A 6000-nucleotide genomic window follows, 5' to 3' on the forward strand; every position below is an offset into this window, starting at 1 on the left:
AACAATGGATCACTGTTTCTCTTTTTATAGCTATCTGTCAAAAACGTTTGTCTCTGGTCAATGAGCTTAAAAAAACACACAAAAAAACACGTCAGTCCTGACACCCCGCTCCAGGATCAGGACGGTGGAAAGTTACTTTACTTTAGACTCACTTCTGCAGGTTTAAACAGTCCGAAAAAATCCCCCCTCTTCCCCTGCTTCGGAAGGGGGTTCAACAATTTTAAATGGTGAAAGTTAATCTTTTACAAGCGATTTTCTGAGCTCTAGTTTGCCATGTCTTTGCTTTAATCTATCTACAAAGAAACGGAAGGCTGACTTCCTGTTTAGACCTTCCCTTTTCAGTGCCAAATTGAGGTAAACTTTTAAGTCCAATTCTCCTTTCTGCTCACAAGTCCTTATTTAAAGTCCAATTGTCCGAGTTTAAGTACTCACGGGTGATTATTTTAGAAGCCAAATGTCCCAGGAAAAAGGCAGCGCTCTCCGGCAACGGCTGTGCGGCTTCGCTCCACGGAAGAAGCAGTTGACTCTCAGCACCGCGCCACTTCCCCCTCTTCGCTCCGGAGCCCGTTAGTGGGTTCTTTTGCAGGTTGGGGGGGCGCTAAAGGTGCCCGCCGAGTCCCATGGTCACAGGCTTCATCCGCCTGTGATTTTTGAAAGGGTCCCCGCTTCGCCGTAGCGGAAAAGACCCGTTTCGCGTGGAGCTAGTCCCTCCAGATCAGAGGGAGTCCGCCGTTGCCGATGGCGCCACCCCGGAAGTTCCCCAGAGCTGGGGAGCGTTCTCCAAGGGCCACATTCTAGCAGTGGGTGGGGCTCCAAAAACTTTAAAGGGTGGAAACAAAGCACACACACAATATACAGTCACACCCTCATTCATTCTTTCTCTCTCTCACACACACACACATAAAAATACAGTGGTACCTCGGGTTAAGAACTTAATTCGTTCTGGAGGTCCGTTGTTAACCTGAAACTGTTCTTAACCTGAGACACCACTTTAGCTAATGGGGCCTCCCGCTGCTGCCACGCGATTTCTGTTCTCATCCTGAGGCAAAGTTCTTAACCAGAGGTACTATTTCTGGGTTAGCTGAGTCTGTAACCGGAAGCGTCTGCAACCCGAGGTACTACTGTACACATGAACCACATTTCTTTCTTTCTTTCTTTCTTTCTTTCTTTCTTTCTTTCTTTCTTTCTTTCTTTCTTTCTCTCTCTCTCTCTCTCTCTCTCTCTTTCTTTTTATTTATTTATTAAATTTCTATACTGTTCTTCATACGAGTATCACAGGGAGGCTTACAATATACAGGCGTCTCCACACATTCGACTCGTGCTCGACCCCGTGTCCGTGTGGCACTGGGAAATTATTAAATAAATCGAGTTAAACCGCAAAAAAGGGCCAGAAAAGAACAGGGAAACTGCAAAAAAAAACCTTGTCGTTGTTTCCATGCCATCCTGCAGAGACAAGGAATACTGAGAGCCAGCATTGCCACTATTCATGCCAGTCTATTAAGTGCTGCTGGTTTTCTAAAAGGGTTTTACAGGGGTTTCCAGAGATTTAGAGGGTGTTTGCAGGCTTTTGCTATGTGTGATTTCACTTATATGTACCCGGGAGCATAAGACGCCTGCAAAAACACAAAAACGCAGAGCATAACAACACACAATAACAATTCCACCCTCCCACCATTTAAAAGGCCATAGATTGTTTAATTAAACAAAGGTACTCAAACATACACACCCCTTTTACACACACACACACCAATTCTCTCTCACTCACACATGTACACCCACCAGTGCCTGATTTACGTATAAGCTAAACAAGCTATAGCTTAGGTTCCCATTCTCTTGGGGCCCCCAAAAACAATTAAAGGGGGAAAAATTGGATGTACATTTCCAAAATATAAGATAAAAAACAAATAAAATAAAACCTACATACAGCAACAGTGTTTTATGTTGTGTAGGCTCCTATGATGTGAGTAATGGGCCCCGCCTGCTAGCCTGCTCCCTAAAATATCACTGGTTTGCTCATTTCTGTATATAGGGTACCCACATTCTGCATGTGCAAATGGCTTTAGATACTTATTAGGTCCATAAATTACCATATAGCATATATTCAGCACAAAAAACTGCCACAATTTGTTGTTGACAAAGGACAGCTGGACATATAAAGGACCCCATTACCTTCAGTATCTTAGGGCCTCATCAAACCTAAAGTCAGCCCTGACACCCACTGTACTTCCATACTGTGGAGTCCCTTCCCCAGGGCACAACTGATTGGCAACTGGGTTTGCAATGCACAGTTCCCTCTTCCTGCTGCTGCGGCTTCTGCACTGTCCAGAGAGGGAGTGCTTTCCCTGCGTCAGAAGCCAGCGCAAAAGTGGACCAGGCTGGCAATGTAGCAAAAGGGCCCTCTGCTTCTTCTGTCTAATGGCGAAGGTTCCCCAACATCTGGAGGTTGCCCATCCTTGATCTAAGCCCACACCCTGTGTAACCTTTCTGTGACCTGTGCAGGTTCTTCTAAAAAAAGAAAAAGAAAAGCTTTCCCATCTCCTTTTTCACTATTCTCTCTCTCTTCCTCTCCCTCCCTGTGACCTTCCTGCGAACTGCACATAGTGTTCTAGTCCGGTTCATCAGTGCAAAACAATGCCTCCGATGCAAAACAGCTAAAAGTGAATGAACAAACAAATGAACTGGGTTTTTGGTTTTTTTTTTGTTTTTTTCATTTCCATCAGCTCAAATTCCCATGCATTTGTGCTAATGAAAATGAATGAACAAACGGGGCCTCGTCGTTTGCTTAGATTCCCATTTGTTTCTAAACTGTCCCATTAGACCAGTGTTTCCCAACCACTGTTCCGCGGCACACTAGTGTGCCGCGAGATGTTGCCTGGTGTGCCGCGGGAAAAATTAAAAATTTTGAAAGATTTTTTTTTTTAAGTCAAATTTTCGATTGGGGTGCCGTCACTAGATGACCCCTGGGGTTCCCTCCCGCTCTGCGCCTCCCTCCTCCTCCTCCGGGGAGGCCCTTCCTGGCTCTCGGCCAAGGCTTGGCGGCTGCCAGTCACTCACTCGCTTGCCCACCCGTCCCTCCATCCCTGCACCTGGCCTCTCCCCCTCCGTCCCCGGCGCGGGGGCTGCCGGGATCCGTAGTCCCCTCGCCCTTGGGCTCCGCGCCCGCGCGGGGTGCGCAAACTACGTTTCCCAGCGTGGCCTGGCGGGCCGGGCGTTTTGTTTGAAGCACTCTTCTCCCGGCCATGGAATGAGCGCGGTGGCGGCGGCCGGGCGGGCAGGGGCTCTTCCGCGCAGACCCCGCGCAGCCTGCCTGCGCCCCCGCGGAGATCGGGCGGCAGGATGGAGCCCGGGGATCCCCGCGGAGGCGGAGTGGCGGAGGCTGCCGCCCAGGTAGGGCTGCGTCGGGGGGGGTATTTTTGCAATGCTGCATCCGCGCCAGAGGGGACGCATCGGACCGCAGGGAGACCCCTTGGCGGGCGTGCAAGGCAATGCATGCGTGCAGGCGTTGCATGGAGTGCAGTGCAATGCAATGGCAACGCGGCGCCCTGCATGCATGCATGCAACTTCCACCGGCGCTCCGGACTTGGCAGGTGAGGGGGGTCCCCAGTGGGCGGCAGAGAGAGCCTGGAGGGCGAAGGGGAGCCGGGGGGGAGCAGCGCTGCTCCCCGAGCCGAGCCCGGGGGGAAACTTCTGCGTCGTTGCGCCGGGTGTTGGAAGCGGAGGCTGGCGGGGGCCCCTCACCTGCAAAACCTGGTCGCCTCTCATATATTTCGTGCATTGCATTCATCGCCCGCTTTCTCCTCCAAGGAGCTCCCGGGGGCGCGCGTGGTTCTCCCCGTGTTATCCTCGCAACAACAGCCCTGTGAGGTGGGTCAGGCGAGTGGCCCAAGGGAGCACCCAGGGATTGTCCTGGCCAGGTGGGGTGATTTGAACCCTGCTCTCTGCCCGGTCTTCGTCCTCATTTAGCCCCCACATGTGCATGACTGTGCATGACTGAGGTTTTCCCCCCTCGTCTTGGCTATGGTGTGAGTCTGTCCTGTTAATTAATGGGGTTCTGCCTTCGGAGAAGATGAGCCAGCCCTCAAGGAGGTGATTATGTAATTTGCTAGCAATTCATGTCCCTCCCGGCGTGACGCTGCGCGCTGACGTCACGGGGCTGTAATGGTGGTGTGCCTCAAGAATTTTTTCATGAAACAAGTGTGCCTTTGCCCAAAAAAGGTTGGGAAACACTGCATTAGACGCACAAAGTGCACTTTCTGGAAACATCACGTGTTGTCCAACCAGAGAGAGAGAGAGAGAGAGAGAGAGAGAGAGAGAGAGAGAGAGAGAGAGAATTTAGTGCATTCACCTGAAAGCATCAAGAAGTCCCCCTCCAGACTTCCCACTCATTGCCAAAGGTTGCTTCCTGGATATGCCTGGGGTTCACACATGCACGCCCCATATACATGTTTTATTCCCACATGTTATTTTGAATGGGTGACGGGGCTTTCTCTTTCTCTCCATTCCCTGGAACATAAGCATGTTAGCACTTGTTATCCTCCTGGGATCTAAGGATCCCAGACTGAACTTCAGATGTCCTGGATTTTGCGTTCACGCCAAGGATTCAGAGTTCCTGACTCTTCCAGGCTGGAAGTGGGATCTTAAGGTGCTGGGGAGTTGCATAATTACCGAGCTCTAAAATTCCGAGACTCTTATTTGTTTGGCCATCACAGCCTCCAGTCTGGAAATCTGAAAATGCCAAGGTGATGTATACACTGGTGCAAGAAAGGAATTCTGCACATTTGCAAAAGCTGCCCCCTTCACATTATTATTATTATGGAGAGTTAGCCCTGACTCAACTGTTAAAGTGAAATGAAGAACAAAATAAATAAATAATAGTCTTGGATTGGAGGCACCCCAAATTTCCTCCCTTTTTTGGCAATGCATTCCCATGGGCAGCTTCCCATGAAACGTCTGGAATAATGGCAACTGGGGTGCTAAATCAACGTCAATAGCAAATAGCCCTGGCTAGTCTCTTGACATCTGGGTCAGTTACCAAGGCTTTTTCATGCAAAGACAGAAATTTGGTCCTTGTTTTTGAATTAACACTTTTTTTAAAAGTAGGGGGGGGGACCTAATGTTGTCAAGACCATAGGTAGGGAAACTAAGGCCCAGGGGCCGGATCTGGCCCAATCGCCTTCTAAATCTGGCCCATGGACGGTCCGGGAATCAGTGTGCTTTTACATGAGTAGAATGTGTCCTTTTATTTAAAATGCATCTCTGGGTTATTTGTGGGGCACAGGGATTCGTTCATTCCCCCCCCCCCAATATAGTCTGGCCCCTCACAAGGTCTGAGGGACAGTGGACCGGCCCCCTGCTGAAAAAGTTTCCCGACCCCTGGTCAAGACTGAAGCACCAAGTTGTTCAGCTCAGCCCCAGTGGACAATTTGGCACCCTGCCACATGTAAGGCTGCAAAAAGGCTGTCTTTGAGGTCCCTTCATGGGGCGCTGGCGGGTTGTGGCTGAGCAGCATGTCAGGGCAAGAACAGCCCTGGGGCTTTCTCTCTCACACCCACTCCCCTGACATTTCCCAAACTCCTTCTCCTCCTCCTCCTCCTGCCTCCTGGATCTCTCCTGGTATCAGAATGCGTGGAACCAATAATCAGCAACTGTAGGTAGAAGAAAGGTGAGGCAGCTATCGCAGGCCTTGGGAGCATAGGCGGCAATTATTCTCCACTGCTGTTTTCTATATACACATGCCCCGAGTCTTCCCACCTGTTTCTAGTAAACACTGTTGCACGCACAATGCTAGTAAAACTTCCAACTCCCATCCAGCATGTTTGGGAAGTAGGAGGATTTTACAGATAGATAGACAGATAGAAAAATCCTCCCCTTCTATGTGTTTTCCTTTCAGAGTTAACACTTTACTAACCCTGAACAAAAGCGTCGTATAGTAAGCAAGACACCCCGCTTCTTAAAGGAGGGAAAGAATGCAAGAGATCCTATCCTGCATGAATCCCATTC

The 6000-nt window shown here is 49.8% G+C and overlaps 1 protein-coding gene across 2 annotated transcripts in view; it reads right to left on the reverse strand.

Annotated features, from left to right (window-relative positions):
- LOC308572531 (transcription factor CP2-like protein 1) overlaps positions 1 to 1369 on the reverse strand; it is a 32171-nt gene extending 30802 nt beyond the window's left edge. For both annotated transcript variants that reach the window (XM_081168678.1, XM_081168676.1), the window contains exon 1: positions 1289 to 1369. The gene's annotated coding sequence lies outside the window, so the exon portion shown is untranslated. The remainder of the gene's footprint in view (positions 1 to 1288) is intronic.
- Between the last annotated feature and the right edge of the window lie 4631 nt (positions 1370 to 6000).

This window comes from Podarcis bocagei (assembly GCF_964188305.1).
Source record: "Podarcis bocagei genome assembly, chromosome: 13".
NCBI classification, from domain to species: domain Eukaryota; kingdom Metazoa; phylum Chordata; class Lepidosauria; order Squamata; family Lacertidae; genus Podarcis; species Podarcis bocagei.